Source organism: Talpa occidentalis, unplaced genomic scaffold, assembly GCF_014898055.3.
Source record: "Talpa occidentalis isolate TD23 unplaced genomic scaffold, MPIMG_talOcc4v2.1 talOcc4.14, whole genome shotgun sequence".
NCBI lineage: Eukaryota > Metazoa > Chordata > Mammalia > Eulipotyphla > Talpidae > Talpa > Talpa occidentalis.
In genome coordinates, this window is record NW_023601433.1 from 3,460,114 (window position 1) to 3,486,262 (window position 26,149).

Sequence of the window (26,149 nt, forward strand, 5' to 3'; positions counted from 1 at the left end):
TGAGACAGAGGCCTTGGCGGGCTGGTCATCTTGTCAACCCAGCCTTTGTCTTAGGAAGCAGAACCCGATTCTGTGGAGACAGCAGCCCCTGAGCTCGTCCACCACAGGGGGAGGGGGTGGGGGGCAGTGAGGCCAGTGAGTCCCGCTAGCCGCCCCCCTCCTGCAGTGTCCCGGGAGGTACTCTTTCTATAAATCAGACCTCGACCCCACTGCAAATCCATGTCTCCCTCCCAGCAGAGGGCACAAACACACCTGCTTCCTTCTGTCCCCCACTCTGGTGCCCACCCCCATATTCCGTAGCTCTGTGAGGGCCCCTCTCAGCTCCCAGAGCCTCCATGGCTTGACCCTCCAACCATCGGGCATTCCCCATGCTGCGTACCCAGGTTCAATCCAGGCCACCCCAGTGCACACGCCTCCCTCCAATGCTCCTGCACCCCCAAAGTAGTCAGCAAATGGTCAGCTACCCCTGGAGACAGAAGCCCCTGGAGACTGCCTTAGGGTGAAGGGACAGAAGGGACGGGCTAAGGTTTGGCCTCATCTCATAAACAGGAAAACCGAGGTTCTGGGGGGCTGTGAGCTCCCCTCCCCTGTCCCCAGTCTTCTGCCAGTCGGTTCTCTTCTTCTCTCCCTGGTCCCGGGGTGCCGAGGAGGGAGGACCTGCAGTCCCCCCGGCTGAGCTCTCGGTACTCGGCCACACTCTTTGCGGCTCACGGGACTCTTGCTCCCGCTGGCTCGCCTCACGGCAGAGCGGGCATCTGCTCCCACTTCCGCCTTCGCTTAGGTTCCTCTGGCTCTGATGTGTAGCGCAAGGCTGGCACGGCAGGCGAGCTGGGCTGGGGTCAGAGCAGGCCGCCACTTGCTGTCAACCTTGGGCGTTCTCCAGACCATCTCAGCACTTATCAGATGCCCCGACAGGGTCCGTGAGAGGGAGGCGAGCTGCCCAGGGCCCTGCCAGAAAGCAAGGACGCCCTTCCATCCTGGACTGGCCAGCGTGCGGCCGGGAGGAGAGCCCTCTGGGGCGTGGGTCCTGGCCTGTCCAGGGTGACGTGGTGCTTGAGCAGAGGCTTGGGGTTTGCGTGTTGATGCTCGTGGTTCATGACGTAGTTACAGCCATAAGGTCACGTGAATGCTGCTGGGGTGCTGCAGGGCCAGCTTCCTGCGGCCTCTGTGACTGCGTTTTTGCCAAGTTACCAGTATGTAGCCTGCATACAGATGTTCTACTTAGTGCGTATTGTCGATTCATGGACATTGAGCTCGGGGCTAGCAGCTCTGCAACTTGTTCGTGAAGGCACAGCACAGCCTACTTGTGCTTGAAAGTGAAATCACCCCAAATAGCACAAATAAGTGAAATATGGCACTAAATGCACCACCACAAATGCACTCATTTACGGTGTGAGGACAGAACAGTTACAGAGTGAGGAAAGATACTTTGTATTATGAGAAAAGATACTTCATAGTATGAGGAAAGATTTTGCAAAGTGAGGAAAGGTAATTTACAGTGTGATGAAAGAGACTTTACAATGTGAGTAAAGGTTCTTTACAGCATGCGAAAAGATACTTTGCTGTGTGAGAAAAGATACTTTGCAGTATGAGAAAAGTACTTTGCAGTGTGAGAAAAGGTACTTTGCAGAGTGAGAAAATATACTTGGCAGTATGAGAAAAGATACTTTACAGTGTAAGAAAAGTACTTTGCAGTATGAGAAAAGATACTTAGCAGTGTGAGAAAAGGTACTTTGCAGAGTGAGAAAATACACGTGGCAGTGTGAGAAAAGATATTTTGCAGCATGAGAAAAGTTACTTTGCAGTGTGAGAAAAGATACTGAGCAGTGTGAGAAAGGTACTTTGCAGAGTGAGAAAAGATACTTGGCAGTGTGAGAAAACATACTTTGCAGTATGAGAAAATATACTTGGCAGCATGAGAAAACATACTTTGCAGCAAGAGAAAAGATACTTGGCAGCAAGAGAAAAGATACTTTGCAGTGTGAGAAAAGTACTCTGCAGCATGAGAAAAGGTACTTGGCGGTGTGAGAACAGGTACTTTACCTTGTGAGGAAAGATACTTTACGTGGGACAGATACTTGGCGGTGGGAGGGAAGGGAGTTCACGGTGTGGGGGTGGGAGACGCCAGAGCATGGTGTTGCTCTGCTTCAGCTGGGAGCTCAGCGTGTGTGGTGGGTGACTCAGTTTTCTCCGCCCTCAAGTGCTCGTGAAGAGCTGAGACGGCGGCAAGTGTTGGTGGCGGGATGGACACATTCTAGTGGGTGGGCGAGAGTCTGGGATACAGAGGCTGGGAGTCATGGGGGCAGACTGCAGGCCCTGAAGCCTGCTGGGTGCCGTCTCTGGGCCCTGGCCGTGGCAGCCTCCTCTGGCGTCCCTGTGGAGACCTGGGCCCAGGGGGACAGAGCTGGGCAGCGAGTCCCTTGGTGTGAGCCGGGGCTGGCTCACAGGACATGCGTGGAGGGGCCTTCCTGCCCCAGCTCTTGCTTCATGCGTCCAGGCAGGACTTCCTGTACCAGGAGGCAGGTATGTTGACAGGTGTGAAGGAGGCACCACAGCCCCCATCACAGGGAAGCCCGAGCTGCCAGCTCAGGCCGCAGCAGGGAGCGTCCTTCTGGGAACATGTCTGTCCCCCCATAGACAGGCTCTTGGTTGCTCTCAGAGGACCTGGTGGCCAGCACGGACGTCTTGGCATCGGGCTCATCCTCCCCCTGCAGTCCAGGCCGCAGCTCTCCCGGCAGGAGCCTGGCCGCCCCTCGGCGGTACCCCCGGGCCTCACACCACACGTGATCAAAGCCACCCAGCCTGCGTAGACGAGCAGGCGAGAACATTTGTGGCATTGCGGGAAGCCCGGTCACTCCCTGGGCGAGGACGGCAGGAAGGGGGATGCAGAGAGGAGACAGGCTCAGGTGGGGTGGGGCCTTCCCATCCGAGCCCCTTCCTCGCGGCCTGCAGGGATGTGGATGTGGGGCGAGATTTCGGGGAGTAGAGCCTGGGCAGGTCCCCACACCCGGGTCAGGCCGAGCCGGCGGGTTTCTCTCTAACCCGCGTGTGAGTCAGTTGCAGGGACCCGGCGGGCGGTGAGGACGCAGCCCCCGTGTGTGTCCGTCTTCCCTCCGGCTCCTGGTGGTGACCACAGCGTGTCGGGGCTTGAGGATATTTAGGACCGTCCGGAACCTCCCTCCACAGGGCCCGGTCCTGGCCAGTGCTCCGTCTGGGGCCCTTGTTTTGAGTGGACTCAGTTCCCGGGGACAGGAAGCGCCGAGTCCAAAGCCTGCTGGGGCCTCTCGTTACTTGCTTGAAGCCCCCAGTTCTCGAAAGCATCAGACACGCAGGGGCCTGTGTGGTGGAGAAGCTCCTGGTCCAGGAGAGGTGGACAGGGACCACGCTTTCCCTCCCGTGGCGGCGCTGTGGCCCAGCTACCGGGACACCATCCTTCTGGACCCGTCGCTACGGAGCTTGCTTTGCTGGGAAATGAGCTGCCAAGGCCTGTTCCCCAGCGGCGCAGGGAGAGGAGCTGTGTGTGATGCGGTGTTAATAGTGCGCCGGCGTGATCTAGATTTCTGACACCTTCTATACTAACAAACATCACTCAGCGCAGGGTCATGATGGTGTTTATTTCCAGCTACTTTGCTCAGCATAATGGACTTGCAGATGAAATATGGAAAATGGGCATCTTTGCCTGCCAGCCCCGGGCCCCTCTGGAGCCGAGAGCAGGGGACGGGCATGCAGCAGAGTGAGCCTTCCAGGTTCTTCTCCAGCTGGAGTGCTGCCAGCCTGCCTGGGGGAAGGGGGTTCTGCTTCCAGTCTGGGGCCCTCCCCTGACAGTGCTGCCCACTGTCACTGGCTCCCTGGTCATTCAGGAGACTGGTTCTGCCAGATGTGACCCAGGAGAGAAAGCACTAGTCGGCATGGGCATCTGCTCTTGTTCTGCTGGTTGTGTCTAGTCCGTTCTCATTGAGGGGACTTTACGTTGCCCTGGCAAAGGTCAGTGGTGCCCTTTGCCTGAGCCTTCTCCCCTTGAGGTTCTCCCCAGCAACTGTGCCCCGCTGGCCAGGCCATCTTTCACAGAACATTGTCCATGGGCATAAATTAGGGTTGCTCCCCCACGCTGCCTCCTCTTCGCTCCTATTGTCAGATTCCCCCAGAATCCTGTGATGCTAGTTTTTGTGAGCCCAGGGTCTCAGACATGCCAGTTTCCTTCCCATCTAGAAAGAACTAGATGGTGCCAGGATGGGATATTTTGGGAGTCAAGGCTGTAAGTCCTGGGCCACATGCTGAGCTTGTCTTCAGCTTCTCAGTCCCTCTGGATTGGCCTCAGCTGGGTGCGGACTCCCAAGTCCCTGTGACATTCCGTCATTTCCTCCCATCTCAGGAAGAACAAAACCAAGTCCTGCCATGTCCCCTAAATGATCTGGGACCCCTAGACCTTCCTGGGCATGCTGTTTGGAGATGTGGCCCCCTGGCCCAGCAGGGCGACTCCAGCCTCTCCCCGGGCAGGACAGCCTGCCTTACGTCGAGCTTCCTGGCCCCCGTTCTGAGCGTCACTGCCATCATCATAGTCAAAGTCAGTGGCTGCAGGCAGTCATGCTAATTAAGTAATTAGGCATAATTATGCTCACTGTAAATACATGGTAATTGGCTTTAAAAAAGTACTTGGGGGAGAAGCATGTGCTTCATGGTGAAGGAGGTGAGGGGTGACAGGACCCCCGGCCAGGGGAGCAGTGGGGTTGGATGGGGGACGTGGGCCCAGGTGGCTCGCACCCAGCAGCTGAAGTGAGTGTGCTGAATGCCCTTCCCGCTCGGTGCTCGAGGCAGAAGGCCTGCTCGTGGTGGGTCCAGTCAGTCTTCAGGCAGCGAGAGGAGTAACTCTCCTGAGCGCCTCTCTGACTCAAGGTTTCCCAGAGATGGCCTCAGTCTTCTGCCTTCGGCTGACGCGGGCTTCCGGGGTGTGTTGGGAATTTTAAGGGCAGTAATTCTGAGCCGGGTGACACACACACACTGCGGTCTGCTAGGATGAAAACATGGCGTTTGGCTGCCCAAGAGGATCGTTTGCTTCTCCAGGCATAGTGGGCTTCTTGATGCCTCTCCGGGGCTCGAACTCACGAGGCCAATGGGGAGCTGGTCTGCAGTCCGTCCAGTCATGGGGCTTCCTCCCGGCGGGGTCCCCTGGACTAGTTGCCTGTCAGAGAGTCTCCCTCCCTGCGTGCATCCTGCCAGGAGAGAAGCAGGATGGTAGCTGGCAGGTGCCACCATCCCTCAGGACAGTCCTGCTACCCCGGAGGAGCGGGCGACAGGGCTGGGGACTCACTGGGGCTACCTTCCGATCAACAAGGGGATAGAAATTCCTGCTTATGGGCAGAGACGAGGAGACAGGGAAGGAAGAGGGGCCCCCTGGTCAGGGGCGGCCTGTTAGTATTCTCTTTCCAGAACCTCTTTCCTGGATGAAGGGTCACCCTCTCCATTTCCTCTGAAGGCGCCCCTGAGTCATTCTCTCCCTGGGGGACGCACCCAAGGTTGCCTCTTGGTCCCATTGTGGTCCCTTCTGAATGGTCAGCAGCTAGAACCCCATAGCACCCCCTGCCTCCCAGTGCAGGAGCCCGAGGCCCCTGCCTACTGTCTCCCTCAGCCTGGCACGCAAGTTCCCCATTGGGGCTCCTTGGGGTGGTCGACCCTGTGGCTCCCAAGCTGGTGTTCCATGGTCAGCAAACTTGGGGAAACTGGGCTTGAGCATTTCCCTGCTGTGGGGTCCTGAGAGCCTCTCAGGCAGCGTCCCTAGCGGGGTCAGCGGCGCACCCTGATTTTCGGGAGCTGCTTGGTCCAGTTTTGGGGCCTGTTTGCTTCTTTGTGGACACAGACACTCAGGCCTCACATTCTGTTGGTTCTGGGGGGTCGGGACTATTCCTGCCTCCCCGGCAGATGGGGGAGCTCAGCTGACAGAGGCCCCAGGTGGGCCTGAGCCCGCTTGGCACATGCTTGCCACATTTCTTCCCACAGCCCTGGGCGGGCAGGACAGGGCCGGGCTCTGTGGGAAAGTACTCTTCGGGATTTCCGGCAGGGCGCTGAGCGCCTTCCTGCAAATGGGCCCAGGTCTCTGTCCGTTGTTCTCTGCCTCGAAGCTCTCGCAGGTGCTTCTAAAGCTTTCCAAGGCCCCTGATCCCTGGATCCGATCGTGGCCAAGTGTTCTCCGCATTCCTGTTTCCAGGCTGCGCTGCCACTCAGCTCACAGGAGAGGGAGGGTGCTCCCAAGGCAGGCCAGAGTGACAGGGCGCGTCTCTCCTGTCACTCCTGGTGCCCAGCGGGCCCAGCAAGCAGGAGCGAGGGCTGACTGCTGGCTCTAGGGATGCCTCTCCTCTAGGGAAGAGAGTGGCAGCCGTGTGGGTGGCCTCATCCCTGCTCCAGCCTGCCAGGCCAGTGATGGCGCAGCTGTGGGCAGCGTCTCTGTCCTTGCTGAGCTCGGGAGGAGTATGTGTGACTGTCCCACTGGTATTTCCTGAGACGACGGTACATGAGGAACTGCGAGGGCTATCGGCTTCCCCAAGCCTCCTGCCTGAAATCCCGGGTCGTTCTGGCCTGGACGACAAAGTTTTTGCCACTGTCATTACATTCCTGGTTTAGATGAGCTGTGCGGGGGACACCAACTCGCTGGTGCCCAAAATAGAGGTTTTCAAAACTTGAAGTGTCCTTGCCTGCAACGACGTCTTTCCCCAGGGGGAAGGGACAGGACAGCATTTTATCACCCAGGCCAGTCACAGGATGCTCTGTGGGTCGGGGCTGCAATATGCTGGTTGTCAGGACGTGATGGATGTCGACGAGCCGAGCGCTCAGGCCCATTTCCTTTTGGGTTAATGAGACCGAAAAGCTGTGGGCTCAGCCGGGGGGCGGCGGAGAGAGTCATGGCGGAATCTTTTTTGTTTGTGTTCTGTTCTCTCGTTCACTCTCCCGCTTGTCCACACACAGTATTTTGCGAAGGCTGCAGTGCCCTGTGCCCCTGCCCCCAGCCGCCTCAAACCAGGGCGCTGCTATCTGAGCCCACGTGGTACGCACCCCGCTGAGGGTTTCAAGATGCAAATGTACATGTCCATGGGTCTTGTTCCTATCTGTGCCATGTCTCATGTTTGGGATGCTGATCCTATCAGTTGAGATCCATTTTGGATGAAAGCAGACGATCCTGAACCACTGGGCTTAAAAAAGGGAACTGAGTATCAGATAACAAGTAAGTAGTGAGGAAGGGTTCTTGGGGCAGGGGGTGGGTGTATATTAGGATTCTTGTTCTGCTTTCCCACGATTGCCTTGCCTCTATTGCTCTATGTTTTCCTTTACCACCAGACTGGCACCCCTCATGGTTACAAAATGGTTGCTGCAGCTCCAGGCATCACAACCAAATAGATGGACCTGGGGAACCACAGAGATGTCTCTTCTTGTGGGTTAATGGAAATTGAGAAAACATTTTCCTAAAGCCTCTGGAAGTCTTTCCTTCTTGTCTCATCTGTCAAAATGATGCCGTATGTTTACTTCTAAGCCAGTCACCCACAAAGAGATGGGATTACCACAGGCAGCTTAGTCTTGTCCAGATTCTCTCCTGGGCTTGGAAATGGAACTCACTTTGCCTGATGCACGCAGTCACCTGGAGGGAAGCGAATAGCCCCACAGAGTCAGGTCTCTGCTAGCAAGGAAGAGAGGGGACTGACTGTTAGAAACGAGACGTCCAGACACCCAAGTTCTCCTCTTAGGTTCATGCACATGCTCACTGGGTCATCAGGCCTCATGAATTGCTGTCGGCCTACCCTCCAGGGTCGGCAGAGGCTCTGGGCGGGGGTGGCAGAGGAAAACGAGAACCTTGACCCCATGTGGGTATTTTTAGCCCTTGTTTTTGTCTTCCTAACAAGCTGGTAATTTGTGGTTCGGATCTGATGAACTTCCTGTTAATTTTCAAAGCTGTCTATGAGCCCCAGCAAAGAGACATTTCTTCAGATGGTTTTGTCTGGATTGGATGGTCTTGGTTGAGCAAGCAGTGAAAGTTCCTAGGAGCTGCTGTGAGATCCTTTGGGAGTGTAGATTCTGGAGAGCGGGAGGGAATGGGGGGTGGTGAGGAGAAGAGAACACATCGCCACTCCTCAATACCTTTGAAGGGCCAGGCTCTGGACTCAAAATACTTTAAAACAGAACAGCATCTTACACTGCACATTCCTACTGTGTGTTGGGTGCTGAAAACAATTTTAAGACCGAGTGTTGATTCATCTGTATAAAAGAGATATGGGGTGTCACTTTCCCACTTGGTAGATGAGGAAACTGAGGCCCAGAAAAGCAAAGACCCATTGCCTGGAGCCTCACAGCTAAGAAATGACAGAGCTGTGATATGGCAGACCTGCCGCCCTCTCTTTTTCTCTTAGCTCTCTCTGCCAAACTCACCTGCCGTTGTTCCCACCTTACAGATGAGGACATTGAGACCCAGGGAACTTCAGATACTCCCTGAAGGTGTCAGATTGGTCAGCGGAGGAGCCAGGGTTTAAACTCAGGGTTCGGAAGAGTGCCTCCTGCCCTGGCTCTTAGCTGACCTCTGCCTCGCCTGCACCCACACTTTCTGGGAGACAGAGGGTGGCAATTTTCAGATAGACACTAGTGTGGGTGACCCAGGGAAGGCAGCCCCTCGCTGGCACTGCCGTAGCTCTGATCAGGCAGCCCTGTCCTCACTGGCACCATGGGGTCGTTGAGAGCTTCAGAGCTACAAGCCCTGTCACCCCACGCAGGGCCAGCCAGCCACAGGCATTGGAGGTCATGTGGAGCTGCTCTGGAAGGAAGTGGAAGGAAGTCCTCACCACGCCTCCTGTGACCCTGTCCCTGGTGGCTGTGTAGCTTAATTTGTCACCCAGATGGTGGCCAGCCGGGCCCCTCACCGGGCACTGTATTAGCTTCCGTCCTGGACCTCAAATTGCTGGTGATGCAGCAACTCTTCGCATTGGATTCTGCTGAGTCGGGCAGCCCGAATGCCACTGGTGATGAAGAAGTGTTGGGACTGAACTCCTAATGGCTCATTGATTGGTTGAATTATGCTCAGTGTAATTCTGAAAATAGATTTTAAATATGTGCTTAGGGATTTGTGGGAATTTGTTACTTAGGAGCTTTAACTCGATCGTGGCTGGTTGGACAAACACACCAATGTCAGGAGCCCACCGGGCCCTGTTCTTCTCAGGCGACCCCCTCCCCTCCCCCTGGAGCAGGACAGCCTATTGGAGCCAGCAGGGGCAGGTGAGCAAGTGCCCTTTCCCTTCATATACCCCCTGGTGGGGGTCTTGAGTAGGTCTTCTAGGGTTCCCCAACCAACAACCCCCCCCCCCATGTTCCAAAGGTAGGATGGAGAAGCACAACAGTTCTAGTGTCTCCCTTTTACTTCCTTTGAAATCGGGGAGTGTACAAGGTCATCCCAAGGTTCTGCTTTTCCTGGAGTTGCCTCGCAGGGGAAGAAACCAGGGAGGCCTTCCTGGAGGAGACTCAGCTCCTCTGTTCCAGCCCTGTGGGGTGGATTTGGTGTCATTGACCCCGAGGCCTCCAGGGGGCACTGTCGAAGGGCCCCTGGCCTGGGACTGGGCTTCAGACACCTGTGCTGCCCTTGGGGAAGGAAAAGTTAGTTTGAGATGAGGAAAATGCTCGTGAAGGTCTGTCTGTGCACAAGCCACTGGGCAGCAGGTGGCACAGAGACTTTAATACGTGCCTATAATGACCCATCGCAAATACTTCTTTCCCTCTGGCTGACCCAGCCCCTGAAACGCCCTCTGTGCCCGGCGGAGGGTGGGGTGACGCTAGTGAAGAATGTCACGACGAACCTCTGGGAGGCAGCGTGTCAAAGGTCAGGCCACAAGTGCGAGGGGACATGGTCAGTGGTCATTTTTCCAGAACCTTTTTTCTCTTCCTTCATTTTTACCTCTGTCAAAGGCTAGAATTCCCTGCACCCTTCCCCGGCGTAATTTACATCCCGTCAATCACTGGGAAAAACAGTATCCTCAGGGAAGGGAGGAAGTGAAAACAAAACCTGGAAGAAAAGGAAAAAATTACACTCTAATAAAGAAATTACTGACGTTCTGCATTATGAACTGTATTAATTTTTAATGGCTGAGAAAGGAGTTGATTTATAATGCATCCTTCTCTGCTGCAGCTCCTGTCCCCAGCTAATAAATAAATGACAGGTCTCTCGTATTAAAAGTATCCGTCATTTTACACTGCTGGAATGTAAATGGTGAGAGGCGCTGGGGGGCCGGGGGAGTGGGCCTGCCCAGCTGGACCCTGCTGGAGAGGGGCTGGCCAGGATCGCTGTTCCAGCTCTGAACCTGGAGCGAAGCTCTTGTTCTCAGCCAAGCGACCCAAATAGCTCCACCTCCTGTGGCTGGGGAGAAAGTGTGTAGGAAGGTGTGATGGGCCGCTTAGGGACCTTAGGATGCAGATCTAAATCTCCAGTCCTCGAACAACAGCATCCCTGCGACACCATCCCTGGTTTTACCCCACATTCCTGACTGAGCCCCGGGAGCTCCCCGTCCAGTAGTTGACCCTTTGCAGATGCTGGTCTGTGACTCCGAACTCTAATTCTCTCCTCTGTCCCTCTTAAGAAAAAAAAAAAAATAAGTTTAAAAAGCCTACTTTGGTTCCAAAGTAATTATGCTCATATTTTGGGGCAAATCCAGAAATGAACAAAGTAGGAATGGCCCCCCAAATTGTGCCTGGTGATGGATGTTATGAATTCTTTGGGGTGTCACCTTCCAGTCTTATTCATCTTTGCATGGACACTCAAATAAGCAAGTGCGCACACATGCACATACACATGCAAATATGCACACACACACAGAGCACCTGCCAGCACATGCACGTCTAACGTGCAAAGCTGGGACCGTGTTCTGCATCCGGTTTCACAAAATTGCACTCATCACTTAGCAATATTCTGTTGCCCTTTGTTTCCCATTGTTAGAAGCCGTGCAGCTATTTTTAGTGGCTCCACATGCGTGGCCGGGGCGGATTCACTCGGGGGCCGTGGTGAGTGGATGATGAGTCAGTCAGGACCGCCCTGTCCTCTACCGCCAGCCCCAGAGTACCAGGGCGTGGGAGGAAGATGAGGACTAAGATGGCCTTTGCACAGAGCTCTTAACCGGGGGCAGCCTTCGAGCCCCAGGTGGATGTGATGAGGTTGTGCGGGCAGCGAGTGGCTCCTTGGTAGCTCAGGTGACGGAGTTCATCGAGGAGAAAGACAGGTCGACATGACCCCAGCATATGCGTGTGGCAGGGGTGCTCCCCAACGGTTGAGGCAGGGGTGCACACAGAGTCTGCATGTTCAGATTAGGGGAGCAAAGGTTCAGGTGAAGACTCCACCGAGGGAGTTTTCTGGAAAGCTAGGGAGGTTTAGATGGACAGAGAAGGAAGGGAAGGACCTTCACGGCCATAGCAGGAGTAGCTGGGAGCAGAACGGGGGCTTGATAGGGGGACTAGGGAAGAACCCCGGGCAGCCAGGCGCGGTCCCGTTCTGTGTTGGTGGTCTGGTTGCGTGAGGCAGTCAGGGCTTCACGGCACTGGCACTTAAATGGATGCACTCTGTGTGCTCACTCTGGCTGTAGAAGCTCACTCAGCTTCTCCAAGAGCAGGTAATGACCGGAGAGGTAAAGGGGCATCACGTTGTAATAGAACAGGTGAAGCAGAGCAGGCAACTCTCTCTGAAGCTGGGGACAGTTCCCAGCAGACAAAGAAAGACCCCTTTTCCAGGGGAGCGAGATGAACTCTCGCTGAGCACACCCTTCCGCACAGGAATGGCGCGGAGAAAATGAGAGTGGTTTGTAAAGGTCGCTGCTGCCGCCAGGCTGGGCTCCGTCTGATTTATACATATTGTCTTCAGAGGCTTATAAAAATGGAAGTTTGCTTGGATGGAGAGACTAGCATTCCTGTCCTTCCACGTATGAATTTATTTCTTGATTTCTTGTGTGCATTTCTAAACATAGAGAGACTGATGCCTTTTGCTTCTGAAAAAAAAAAGAATGTCTGGAGCTGGTAAGAAGAGGAATGAGGGCTGAGTTCTTGGGAGCCGCCCCGCTGAAGGAGAGGCAAGTGAGGCAGGTCCCCAGCGTCCATCTCGGAAGGACCCAGAAGAGCAGCTTGTTAGCACGTTGGAACGTGGCTGCCCATGACCAGGTCTTAGCTGGCCTAGACTTGATGGCCAGTTGCAATTGCGAAATGATTCTCCCCATTTTGCCTTCAAATCTTGGGCCAGAAATTATTCTGTTGATAAGACTTGGCTGAAAGCAGAGAAATTTTTTCTTTTCTGCTCTTTAATTCTCTTTCACTTAACTTCCTTATAGCCCATAAAGATGTTTTTAATTTGAAAAAGACTCGAGAGACCCATTAAGACCAGCATCTGCACACTATAGATGAGGAAACTGAGGCCAGACCCATAATTCAGTGCCATCAGCCACGTAATTATTTGGCGGCGCCTGTATGACTAGGCCCGATGGCAATTGTCTCTCGATATTTCTCACTGAACCTGTAAGTGGGATGCAATCTTTTCCCCCAAAGAAGTTGATTTTGTCTGGGCCGTTTAATAGGGAGCATCTGACAAAAGTGAACTGTCTGACTCAGGTGCAGTAATTGCTACAGAAATTGGTTTTAGTGTCTTTGGGGAATTCCGCAGTTGAACCCAGAAGGCATCTTATCAGGTACAGTTTGTTCCGACACTTCCACGGATGTCAAGAACTTCAAATATCGCTGTTGCTTGTGGGAGTGATTCTTTGCTGTTTTAGTTAGCATGCAGGGGCCGCCACCCTGCCCGGTGCATTCCGGGAGGTACGCGCTCGGCTTCCAGGATGTGGCCTGCCCAGGCTCCCTGCCCTGCTCCTTGGGCAGGACCTCAAGTCACTGGTGCGCGCCAGAGCTTTTTGAAGAGCGTCTGAGTTCCTAATGGCGTCAGAAAGATGCAGACTGGGGGCCGGGCCTCTCTCCCGGACCCAGACAGCTGAGACCCAGCGTGCCCCCAGCTCATACAGGGAGCTCCTACAGAGGCTCTCCCCAGCTCATACAGAGGTTCTCCTCCTCCGCCACGTCTGTGACTTGACGTCACTTCCAGCTAACAAACAGCACCTGAGATTCACTTCACTGGTTTTTCGAAAGTGGGTTCTTTTCCAGGAGCATGAGCTAGGCTCCCCATCTCCAGGCTCTGCAGGCGCGCCCTGGGGGATGGCTCCCTGCAGGCATCCACCCAGGCTCATCCCACCTCCTCTGCTTAAATTCTGACCCAGAAGAAGATGGAGCGGGTGGTTTTCGAGAGTCCAGCTGCCACACACTCTGGGCTCCTGACAGTGGCATTGCGGGAAAGCATTGTTCTTATGAAATAGTGGTTTTCAAAGTGTCCCCCAGAGCAGCTCATCTGGAAACTTTAGAAATGCAGATTTCCCTACCCCCAGTCCTCTGCATCAGACCCCCTGGGGTGAGTCTTAGCCCATCTGTGCTGTGAGAAGCCCCTCCAGAAGGTCCTGAGATGCAGCAGTGTGAGAAGCCCTTGTAAGAATCAGTGGTGGTTTCCCCCAGTGTAAACATTCTGAAGCAGTTGAGATGTGTTCTGATGTAATTTTTGGTAGGATTTCAAAATTTGTATCATTCAGTAGACATTACTGAGCATCTGCTGAGTTCGAGGTACCATGCTGGATGCTGGGAGCACAGGCAAATGAACAGGTCACTTGGAGGTTTTGATGGGGCTACGTATGAATGTTTTTGGGGGTGACAATAATATAGACGGGGTCTGTCCTCCCTTATCCTCATGCTCCTGTGACCTCTGCTTCTCTAGATGGGGAACTTTGGGAAGCTTATGGGGAGACTGTTGTGAGAGAGCGATGGGTGGGGTGAGGTGTGGGACCGGCTCTGTGTGGGGCGAGGGTGCCGGCTCCCTGTGTTACGTGGGATACCACGGTACAAGTGTCACGTGTTAAAAGCTGCATTAATACCCTTCCCTGCTAGCAAAGCCACCATGTCCTAGTAGCCCTGACAGAATGGCTGCCGTGGGTTGGCCCAGCCCATCTGGCAGCCCGGGCTCTCGTGGGTTTGTATGGGGCTAGGCAGGGTAACGTCGAGTAAACTGGCTGAATGTGGGGTTTTGCAAAGAGCAGTGGGTGCTTCCTCCTTCAACAGTGCGCGAGCTGCCTGACACGTCAGCCTCTGACATCTGCTGGGTCACCCTGTAGGTCCCCATGTGTCTATTGCAAATTGGGAGCCACGAAAGGATCCATCTCTATGGGTTTTTCTGTGCATTCGCGGGAGGCGTGCAGGCGAGGGGCTGCCTTGGGACGCGATGGGTAAAGCCCTTGAGTGCAGCCTGCCTGCCCGAGACGCCACAAGGGGAATTCGAGTGTCGTGACAGCACTTCTGCCCTAGCAGGTGAGGGGAGGTCATTTGGCACGTTGGGTTTGACATCACTGCCAGTCACACTTTCCCCTGGTAGTGTTATGTGCTGAGAAATGTGTCCCTCCGTGGAGGCCAGTGTCACACCTCGCTGACGTTCTTCAGGGGCTGACTCGCCTGCTTGCAGACTCACCTGCATGTCTTCAGTCCTGGCATCTCGGAGTTAATCCAGTCCCCAAACTTCACATCATGCCAATGCCCAGGGGGGCGGGGAGGGGTTCACAGAATGCATCGGATTAGCAAGAATTTAATTATGACTTTCCAAAGGTTCTGAAAATGTATGAATGCAGCAAATCCTCCTTAGTGGAGTGCTTTAGACATCTGACCTCTTCTTGTTCAATATGGAAATGTCCACGTTTCGTAAGTCCTTCCTAGAATTAGCAGGAGAGCCACATCTTAACTAGATCCCAACAGCTTTCTCAAATTCCATTCTATTTTGATTTTTTACAAGTGAGCTGGAGACTGTTACCAATGAGTAGGATCTCAGGTGCCAGAGTTGAGGCTGGCCTGGCAGAGGGCACAGCTCATGTGGAGGTGAGGGGTCGAGGGAATTAGGCGGGGTCAATGCTGCCATTGAGCTGTGTGGCAGAAGCCAGGGTAGAACCAAGCTTGTTCTTCACACACCATTTGAGGCTAACGGCACGTATAAGCTGTGAGTCCTATGGTCAGTCTTGTAGTCAGTCATTTCTCTGTAAACTTGCTCCTTGTAGGGTTGGCTTGCAAGCCAGTACTTGGGCTCGTGTGGACCAAGCAGAGGTTATAATTTTTTTTCTCACTTGGTTACTAACAACTAAAACTTGGGAACGTGCCCATAGAATTCTGAATTTCCAATTTCTGGAAACACAGGAGCCTCGGCAACACCTCCGTGGAGACTGAGCTGCTGCACCTACAGACAGAACATGTTCTCTCCCCTTTACCAAAGTCCCTTCACTCCCTATAGTCTCACTCCCGACTCCCCCCCGACATGTACATTGCTCACATGACTTTTGGGACCATGGTCATTTATGACCCCCTTTTTTTTAATGGAAACTATTTAGTGAGGTAAAATCATGACTGTGAATGTTTCTAAAATAAACACGCCCCTGTGCCATCTGGTGGCCCTTCCAGCCGTCCCCACCCCTCCCAGGGGAACTGATTGTGTGCCTGTGATCAGCGTGCATTGGTTTTGCTCAGTTTCAACCTTGTGCAAATGGAATCGTTCAAAATCTATTCCCGCGTCTAGTTTCCTGAACTCTCTCTTCCTTTGTGAGATCTATCTACAGTGTCGCGTGAGGCTGGAGTTGGTTCATTCTGATGGCTGTGTGGGGTTCCATGTGTGAATACACAGTGGTTTGTTTATGCAGCCTACTGTGGGTTGGCATTTGGACCTGTCACTTCCATTTTTTTCCAAGATTTATTATTTATGCATACAAGAACTGGGGTGCAGGCCAGAGGTGCAGGGGTGAGAAGACTCACCAGAGACAGAGTGGGGAGCAGAACAGGCAGATCTACTGAAATCCACTGCTGAGGGGAGCAGCGGGGAGACAGGAGAGGTCTGCTGCACCATGTGGGACAGCTCCATGGCCAGGGATCAAACTTGTGCTGCAGAGGCTGCAGATAGCTTGATAGCGCTGTGTCTTTAACCTCTGTGCCACCAAGGAGGCCCTGGCACTTTCACTTGTATCTAAACCTTGGTGGACCACATGGAAGACTTGGGTCCAGTAGGCAATGCAGGCAGCTGGGTGTGTAACAGGCTGGGCCATGCGGGTGTGCGTGATCACACTCCATGACGTTCACTTGATGGAGGGAACCCCGCGTGTTTCGGAGCTCATCCCCGTCATTAACAGCACGTGGCTTGCATGTACGTGTGTCTGGGTACGTACCCGTTTCTGTTGGAGATGGGCTTGTGGTTGAAACGGCTGTGCTTACGTGTATGTTTAGGGTAATTTTTTAATAAAGGAGTAAAGAGAATGTATTCAGAGTTGATCCATAGTAATGGTTCCATAAGTGAAATGTTAGCTAAATCGTCACCATCATCACCATCATCATTCATCTCCTGTTTTTGACCACATCAAGAATAAAACTGGAAAGGTCCCTGGGCTTTGTCCCACCTCCGTGTCAGGAATGCCTCAGAAGTGTGGGGGCGAGGCCAGCTCTTCCCGGGAGAGGGAGCTCCTCTCCCCCGACCCCTGCACCCTGGAGGCCGACAGGGGGCACAGCCAGAAGTCGGTCCTCCAGCACACAGGGCGGCACCCCTCCCCTTCTGCCCTACAGTGTTTCTTCTCTGCACCCAAAAAGGGGGCTGCTCTGTGAAGTCTGGGCTATCTGAGCTGTTGCTAATGGAAAGCGAAGCTTCCAGAGGGATAGCAAAGGGAGGTGATGCTCACGGAGGTGGATCTTACTTATTCCATTTCCCGGTAGTGGCCCAGATAGGATTTCGGTAATTGATATGATCTCATGAATAATGGAGAGCAGAGCCGCGATGGTGGCAGCTGTTTAACATGAAGAATCGCTGGGGACGGAGCCTGGGCTACTCCTCATAGGGCCCCTACTACCATGAGAGCCTTGTGAGCCAGGAGCCTGGGCTTGGGGACCGAACAGAGACTCTTGCTGGAGTCAGAGTGTTGGAAATGTGAAGGTTACCAAGTTCAGCGACTCCAAATATGTGTCTGAGGTGTCTGCTTTGGAATCACCAGGGGCTTTTAAAAACCGCCATGTCCTGGGCCCGGCCTGAGATCCTGGCTTGTGGCCTGCGTGTGGCCCTGCAGCGCCTGATCCCTCCAGTCTTGTGCTCGACACTCAGGAGACGGCCCTGAGTGGCTGAGAGGCCAAGTGTCTGTAGGGCACTGTGACTCGCGGCTTGGGCAGACCAGGCGCCGGCTTCCGGCACTCCCCCTACACCACCTCTTCCTCCCTCGGGCTCCGAAAGTACACTCGCTCCGGTTCATCCCCGGGCCGCCCTTTTGCTCCCAGATATGTCCAAGCACATGATTTAACATCTTTCTTCTGGGGGGCATTTCCCTTCTGGATGGGGCGACGTTTCTTTCACGAAGGTCTCTCCCCACGAGCTCGGGGAGGGGCTGAGCCTGGCCCGGGGGTGCATAGCAGAGCTGCCTCCATCGCTCATCTGAAAGCACTTTGCGTTCAGGACACCTGAGACGTAGCTGCTGAGGTTTCATCCCCATGTATTTAAATCCTCTCTGGACATACATGCATATGGAGGGAATAGGAGAGAGGGGTAGAAATGCCTCGAATCGTTATCAGAGACGATGGGGAAAATTTTGGCTGTGTGAAAGGTTCTCGTGTAATCGCCGTTCCACCCGCTCGATTGGGTGAGGGGCTTGTCGATGATCCATCTGGATTCAGGGGCTGCCGTCACAGGTGCTGCCGGCACGGCGTGTCCTGTGCTCACTGGTCCTCAGAATGCTCTGGAAGGGAGTCTCTCTGTTAGCAGGTTGGATGTACCGAGGTCCTCCCCGCGCCCCAGGCTGGTCCTCAGCTTCAGCCCCTCCCAGACAAACCTGTGCTGCCCCCTGACCCGGAGCCCTCCCAGCTGTCACTGCCTTCGTGGGGCTTGTTAGCGAAGCTCAGCAGTGGGTGTCTCGGTTGAACAGGGTCTTCTGGAGACCGAGGCAGATGCTTACCGCGTCCAGTTCACACCGGTGAGAGGTTCCCGGCTGGTTTCTTTCTCTGGTGCCCTGTCTGGCTGCTGGGTTGTGGACAATACAGACGTCAGTTACCCAGGATTTAGAGAATGACAAGGCCCCTTTGGACTTGAAGCATTGAGTAGAATTGGGGTGATGCTTTTATGGTTAAAGGGGGTTTTCTCCATTATAGTGGAAGACCCCATACAGGGTCACAATCAGGTGACTTTTTGAGGAATCCAGGTAGACCTGTGTGACTTTAGGGCAGGTAAACGTTAGGTCTTTTGCCAAACCCATTGACAGAGTCACTGATGGCTGTTTGGGGTCATCGACAAGGGGAGCCTGACCCACGAGACCTTTGTCTTAGCACAGTCAGGGGTCTGTGTGGCCCATCAGTCATCTGTGACCTGGAGGCAGACTCCTAAGGGGACTGGCTGCATCTCAGGGAGACATGGCAGCCTCACCTGGCAACGCTTAGTCGGCAGTGGGGACGGGATGCCCTAGGAGCCTTCTGAGTTGAGCAAGGGTAGTTCAGAGCCCAGCTCAGCTGCCGTATCCTCTGCACGAATTGCTTAAACTTGCTGGGCCTCCTTTTCCCATCTGTAAGATGGGAGTACTAGACCCTGGGGCAGTAGCACATGCCACTTCATCTATGGAGCATGCCCGTGCTGTGATAAGCCCACCCTTCCTTCTGCTGGCTCTGATCAAGGCGGATTGAGTGGTGGTGAGATTGTCATTCATTCAAGTCAATGTTTGACCTACTTCTGCAATTGTGATATTGTTCTCACCCACCCCTGTATTTCAAGGCTTTCAAGTTTGGCCTTTCATGCTCTATACACCTGCTAACTTGTAAGTGTTTCCTCTTTTCCAGCACCTTCCCTAGCCTTCGCACATCTTTCTTGCCTTTAGAGGGTAGGGGTGACATGCTTGTCCACGTGCAAAAGTGCCTTGGTTTGCCAAGGGTAGGACAATGGTTTGTCATTGTTTTTTTTCCCCATCAGTTGTTCTGACAATGGTTGGCAGGGAGTTGGTATTTTTGGCCAAAGCAGCACATATTGAGGCCACATCCCCAGGGAAGACTTTTTAGTCTTCCCTAAAGTTTCTTTTCTGAGTTGCATAGTTTGAATTTTCTATTGATGAAAAGCACCCCCTTTTCTTGCTACAGAAATATTGTCTTCCCATTTTCTGGCCTATCCCCCTCTTGTTGCCTAAGGCACATATAAAAGTCTCTTAATATTTTCTTTGTACTTGATGCCTTTGGTTTTAGCATTTGATTACCTGCAAGATCTTAGGACTGCCTACACATCAGAGGTCATCTGGTGTGGAGATCAAGATGCCAAGGGGTACCTGAGGATGTAGTGAACAGGTAAAGAGTTCAGGAATTTACGATGGATTAAGATTAGGGCATCAGACCAGGTGTGGAACAGATGCCCAGAGACAAAAGAGATAAGGTAAAGCCCAGGTCAAGTCTGGGACACAGCAAAAGAAGCACCTGAAGGGGCCAGATGGGCTAAGAAAGACAATTGTTACCCTAGCTCTCCTTTCTGTGAGTGTGTGGCCCTGAAGCAAGAGATTCTGCTCCCCACTGGAGAAGGATTTGCAAGACCGGTCTTCCATCCATGGTAATATATCCCCTCAATTACCATGGAGACTTCCATTTTAAAAATAGGCATTGTGTGGAATCTCAGTGCAAAAAAAAATTTCCAAATTTATCATAGCAGTTGGCTTCCCACACTCTTGTGCCTATTTACTCCCTTGAGGATTCGCATCAGGCTTGACTTTTCCTTATGGAGAAAGTGTTTATTTCTCCATATGTCATGTTGGCTTAAGCAACGTGTGATTCCCTGGTTGAAAATGTGCCACATGGCCCTCTTGCTTCTCAGAGAGCAGAGTAGTGGGTTAATGGCTGCGAGAGGCGTTGCTCCTGAGTTCCCGTTTCAGCTCTGGCTCCTAGGAATTGTGCAACTTTGGGAAAGCTACCCTACTTCTCTCCATGCCATGCCTCATTTTCCCCATTGGTAGACTTAGACCAATATGGCACCTGCATGATGGAATTATGGGGCTTAAAGGGAGTAAGCCTGGCAGGTGCTCAGAAGAGCGCCTGGCACACAGTAAATCCTCCCAAGGTGCCACTGGAGTTTTCTCTAGGGAGCTCTGGAGGACGCTGGCATCTGTTTCCATAAAGGCATGTGAAGGGGGAAGAGCCAACAGCTCTCCATGTCATGATGTCCCTTTAGAGCTCAGAGGTAGCTGATGTCAGACCTCCCAGTTCATCTGTATCTAGTTGTCAGTTACATCCAGAACATTCTGTATGTGTTCTACATTTGTCTGCTTCACCCATCAAGGGAGTGGCTACCTCTTGATGGTCTCAGCAAAGAATTAGGCAAATCTGTGATTTTTCTCTCCTTTGCCCCCTTCTCTACCTGAGGCATCCATTTTGCCCTGTGACTGTTGTGCTGGGTATCACATTCCCTTTGGCAGATTGAGAGTCTTCCCCTTGGCCTTGGAGGGTTTTGCAAAATGCCACTTGGGTGTTTGGGGCTCACTGCACGTCTGATTTGGGTAGCATGCCTGGCTCCTGGGACATCCCTCTCCCTCCTCTTCTCTTTGCTGGGGGAGTCTGCCTTTCAATTTGTTTTTTGATGCATCCCAGTTGTTGGGAGATGCTGAGATTCACCTTTTTAACCATACTTGTTTTAGTTTCTTCTTGAGTTGAAGGACCTGGGTATTTTGATTCTTAAGAGTCTTGTTTTCCTTGCACTTACAGTGATTTTTTTTATTGTTTTAACATAACCTCTCAGGTTTTCTGTTGAGTCCTAGTTTTTTAAAACTGTTTCCAATTCAACATGAGGTTCAGAGTGGAATTGTACTCCTATTTATCTACTGCTTTTACTTTGTTACTCCAGGATAAAATAATATAGAGATTACAGCAGAGATCCCAAAGATCCCCTAGCTGGTAGTTTCTAGTTTGATTGGAGATGGGGATAGTCACTGGGGTAGGAATCTCCCTCTTCCTGTAATTGGTGGTAACCTCAATCAGCAGGGATGAGGGCTGGGGCAGACACACTGTCAACACATTTACCATTTCCTTGAGGGCAGAGTCAAGTTGCTGGTGGAAATGCCTAGAATAAGGTCCGCCATTATCCATCTTTGACAGAACTTATGTATGTCCTTTGAGATTTTATGGCAGTATGGTTCTCCTATGTGACCCTGAGTGCTTTGTAGCATGAGGAATGGAGAAATAAAAATAGGCCAGCTCTTAGATTTTCACTTTGAAAGGAACAATATCCTTTGCAGAGAGGAAATCTCTTTTATATTACAACCTGGGCAAATTATCAACCTTCTCCTAGCATCTGTCCAACAACGGGGAGCTCATAACCTCATGGGCCAGTCTTCTATCAATGCATAAATATATATATATATATATATATTTCTAATTTTATTTTTATTTAATAATGGGTACACTTTTATGCATTGGTAGGATTAATATAATTTAAATGTCAGTAATCCTCAAATTGATCTACAGATTCAATGCCATCTCCAGTGGAAATCCAAGCTCCTTATTTCTGGAGAAATTAACATGCTGATTCTAAAATACAGAAAAATAAGGACTCAGAATAGCTGAACAGTCTTACAAAAGAAGAAGTTGGAGTACCTAACCTTCTCTATTTCCAAATTTGTTATAAAGCTACAGTCATTGAGACAGTATGGCAGTGGCATAGGACAGATGTAGAGATCAGTACAGTAGAATTGAGAGTCCTGAGAGAAACCCCATTTATGTTCAGCGATTTTTAACAAGGTTACCAAGATGATTCAATGGGGAAAGAATAGTCCCTTCACAAATGGTGCTTGGCAAACTAGATAGTCACATGCAGGAGAATGGAGTTGATCCCCTACTACACACCATATACATGGATTAACTCAAAATGGGTTCAAGACATAAATATAAGACTTGAAACTATTAAACCTTTAGGAAAAGACACAGGGGCTAATCTCTGTAGCTTTGGATGAGGGAATGGTTTCTTAGGTATGGCGCCACAAGCATGTACAACAAAAGAAAAAACATATGTATGGAACTTTATCAGATGAAAAACTTACATGTTTCAAAGGACAACATCAAGAAAGTAGAAAGACAACCCATGATCTGGGAGGAAATACTTGTAAAACAACAGTCTTATCAAGGAGTTATATCTAGGTTGTAAGGAAAAGACAGGTGACCGAACTGAAAAATAGGCAAATGAATAGATAATTTTCTAAAGATGATACACAAATAGTCAATAAGAACAAGGAGAGAGCTCCACATCACCAGCCGTGAGGGAAACGCAGAACCGTATTGAGAGCTCACTCCGCACCCTCTGGGATACCTGTAGCCAATGAGCTGGATGACAGCAAGTGCTGGCAAGGAGGTGGGAAGCTGAATCTTCATATATTGCTGGAGGGAGGTACAGGGGGGCAGTTGCTTTGGGAATCATGGGGCATTTCCTCAAAGCATTCAACTTAGAGTTTCCATTTGACCACCAATTCCACTTCGAGGTCTAGGCTCAGGAAAATGGAAAGTAGGTGTTTACACAAAATCTTGGACGTTAATGTTCATAGCAGAGTGATTCATAATAGCCAGAAAGTGGAAGGAACGTAAATGTCCACCAGTGGAAACGTAGCTTAAACAAGTGGTCTGTCTGTACAGTGGAATATTATTGAATCATGAAGTAAATGGCCTACTGAGACACCACCTTGTGGGTGGACCTTGCTAACGTGATGTTCAGTGAAGGAAGCCAGGCCCCCAAACCTGTCTATTTGATGACTCTGTGGCTATGGCTGGTCCAGAGCAGACAAGTCAGGTGATAGGAAGCATATTAATGGTGGTCTGAGGTGTGAGGAGAGAGGGCTGGGCAGTCACTGCTAATGGGCGTGGATTGTTCTTGCTTTATTTTTTCGTGGGAGGAGGATGAGAATGTTCGGGAATCTCAAAAGATTCTGAAAAAACCAAACCCACAGGAACAACGCCCAGTTCCCCCAGCCCTTGCATGGGGCCCAGGCAGAGCTTCCCAGGCAGGGCTGGGCATGGACTCAGCGGCGCTGACTGCCTGGGGAGTCGGGGCAGTGGCTGGTTACCCACTTCGGTGGACACACTTCTGTATTTTAACGATGAGTGTGAACACATCAGTGCTTTCCCACTGACTGCTAGAGCTTCCCTCGCCTGAGTCCCATGGCTTCCCCTCGGGGCTCCTGGATCCCCTGCTGGGAGGCCAGATCACAGATGGCCACATGCCATCCCCACAAGTTTCAGTTCTGCACACTCAGATGCCCAAGTCTGGGTTGGGAGCTGAGAAAAATCAGCATCTTGGTCAGTGATTTTGAGGGGGAACTGGCAGAGGGTGGTGGGACGCCGTCTGTCCTGCTGGTGCATCTGAGTGGTGGCCCATGCGTCACATCGACAGGTCATTTGTCCAGTGTGGTCCCAGCTCGTGGCCAGAGGTGTCCAGGTGGCTTGCAGCCACATACTCAGGCTGTGCAGCGATGCCGGAATGAGGGCCAGTCTCTGGAAATAGGGCCTGAGTGTGAGGGTGTAAGAGGAAGCCGGGAGAAGCGTGCGGGCCTGTAAAGGGCCGTTGCCACCTGGCTCTGGCGTCCTCGCTGCCTGGGGACAGAGGTAAACAGCGCAGGCACAGACGGCTGTTCAGAGGAGGAATCACTTTTCCAAACATGCTGGCCTAACAGAAGCTTCTCCTCCCCTCATAAAGAGCAGCATGGCATGTGGGATGCAGAATGACACTCACCAGCTTCCTGAAAATAGATCCAGGGCGCACCTCTTGGGAGTGCTGGTGAAAATAGCCTTTGATGCGAGTCAGGGACTGCATGTCCAAACCCACTCCACCAAGTGGGTGGGCAGAGGTGGGGGAGAGAAGCTTCCAGAAGCACCACCAGGGCCTTGTCTTACTCTGTGGAGACCCAGGCAGTGGCTGGAAGCGAGGAACTTCTGAGGAGCGCCCTGTGGAGAGCTGACGGTGGCCCCCTCCTGGCCCATCCAGGTGGCCCCTGGCAGGTCAGTGTTGCAGCTGGCGCCTTCCTGTCCACCACAAGGGTGGGTGCTGCCCAGGGCTTCCTTCCCACACATATCAGAACCCGATCGTGCGAGGCAATAAATCATTGACGTCCAGGACAAATTCCCTTTGACATTTTTATCTGTACTCTTCTGGGGGCCTTTAATTAGCATGATTGCTGCACGGGAGATGACGGATGGCACCGGCCTGGCCCTGGGCTGGCCTGGGGGCCGTGGAGGGCCCTCCAGTTTCTGTTTCTGGTCATCTAGGAAAGACTCTGATTAAAAGTGATTAAACCCCTTAATTACTAGTTCTTCTGCTGCTCTTAATATGGTATAATAAGGGGTTGCTGGCAGTGAGTCTACTTGGCTTAAAAATATGCCTCTGAACATGAGCTCATGCAGTCGTGAGAAACTCATTCCCAGTGCGGGTTATTTGCTGCCCTGGCTCCCATGCCCACTACCCTCGGCCCACCACCCACGGCCCACCACACACTGCCCACCACCATCCACCACCCTCGGCCCACCACCATCCACCACCCTTAGCCACCACCACCGCCCACCACCACCGCCACTCTGTGGCACCTGCTATGTCCTTAGGTCATCAGCCCGCATGTCCTTGACCACAGTGTCCACATCCATGGGGTCCACAGCCGCAGTCATCAGCCATAAAGTTCCCAGCCCTTGTTCATGGCCCATGGACTTGGGGTGCATCAGAAAATGTAGTGGTTGAAGAAAGAACTCTAGTTAGCATGAAGGGTGCTGGTTCCCCCCAGTTCCTGACATGCAGTTTGCCTTGAAAACCCCCTACTATTGCAGTGAGATCATGACAGCCCTTCTCAGCTGGGGTGACTCTGTCCTCCAGGGGTATTTGGAAGTGTCCAGAGACATTTTTCTTGTCCCCAGTGGGGTGGAAGGTGTTTCAGCGGCTGGTGGGAAGAGAGGCATCCTGCAATGCCCAGGACAGCCCCCCAATCAAGAATGCTTGGACCCCAATGTCAGTGATGCTGCAGCTGCCAGGGGTGACAGCATGTCCTGTGGTGCCACAGTGGCTTGAAAACAAGCTTAGAGAAGTCACGCCCCCATCCCGCAGGGCCAGGTCACTGATGGCTCACCCCAACGGTCATCCTCCTGCCACTCCCACACCTTGTGTGTGACGTGTGAGTGAGCTTTGCAGTCTCTAGTGTCCAACAGGGGTACAGGTCTTCCCTAAGTGCTTATGTCATGTCTTGGAGGGAAGTTCCTCCACTCCGCCCCTGCCCCCTGGACGGCGGAGAACATACCCATCAGAAGTGCTGTGCTTGGGGGTCTTGATCGCGGTGGTTCTTGGGAGGACTAAGGATTTGCAGGGGCCAGAAGCCTGGTTATTTGCAGTCTGGAGCCGGTTCGCACATTCAAATGATTTGGAGCCTTGGAGGTCCCCTAATGTAGGAGGTGGCCAGTGGGGACCATAAGGAGCAGTGGTGTTTTGAGGTTGAAAGCACACAGTATTCCCAAAGGCATTCCTACAAAAAGGAGAGCCACACGCCCCTATCTGTCGGTGTGCATCGCAGGTGGGGTACCTTCCCGAACCCGTGACGTGAGGTCCCCAGGAGGCACACGCAGGAGCTCAGAGCACTCTGCATTTGCACCCTCATTGTCTGGGGATCTTGAGGGGTCTGTCGTGTTAGGGAGTCTGCCGGAGCACGTCCCTGTCACTGCCCCTCTCCCTCGGCCACGGTGGCTCTGTGGCTGCACGGTGCCCTGGTCACGGCGCCACCCACCTGCACACATGCCCGTGACCCCCTGGAACTCATGGGGAGTCTACATCACACGGTGCAGACTCAGGGAGACGTGTCACTTCTCCGTGACGCAGCCGGGGGACCAGCAGAACCGGCACTGGCTGGCTCTCCACGTGGCATGGCCTCATGCTCTCCCTGCGCCCCAGTCAAGAAAGACACCCTGTCCTCGCTTGCAGAAGAGGAGGCAGCACCCCCGAGGCCCACGGAGAGTTGACTCTGGTTCTAGTCGGGACTAGACATCCTCTCCGGCTCCCGGGGCAGCCTGTGCGCTCACACTCGGGGAGAAC

At 52.8% G+C, this 26,149-nt stretch overlaps 1 protein-coding gene across 3 annotated transcripts in view; it reads left to right on the top strand.

Annotated features, from left to right (window-relative positions):
* Positions 1–26,149, top strand: part of NTRK3 (neurotrophic receptor tyrosine kinase 3) — a 249,703-nt gene that overhangs the window by 135,501 nt on the left and 88,053 nt on the right. The window lies entirely within an intron of this gene.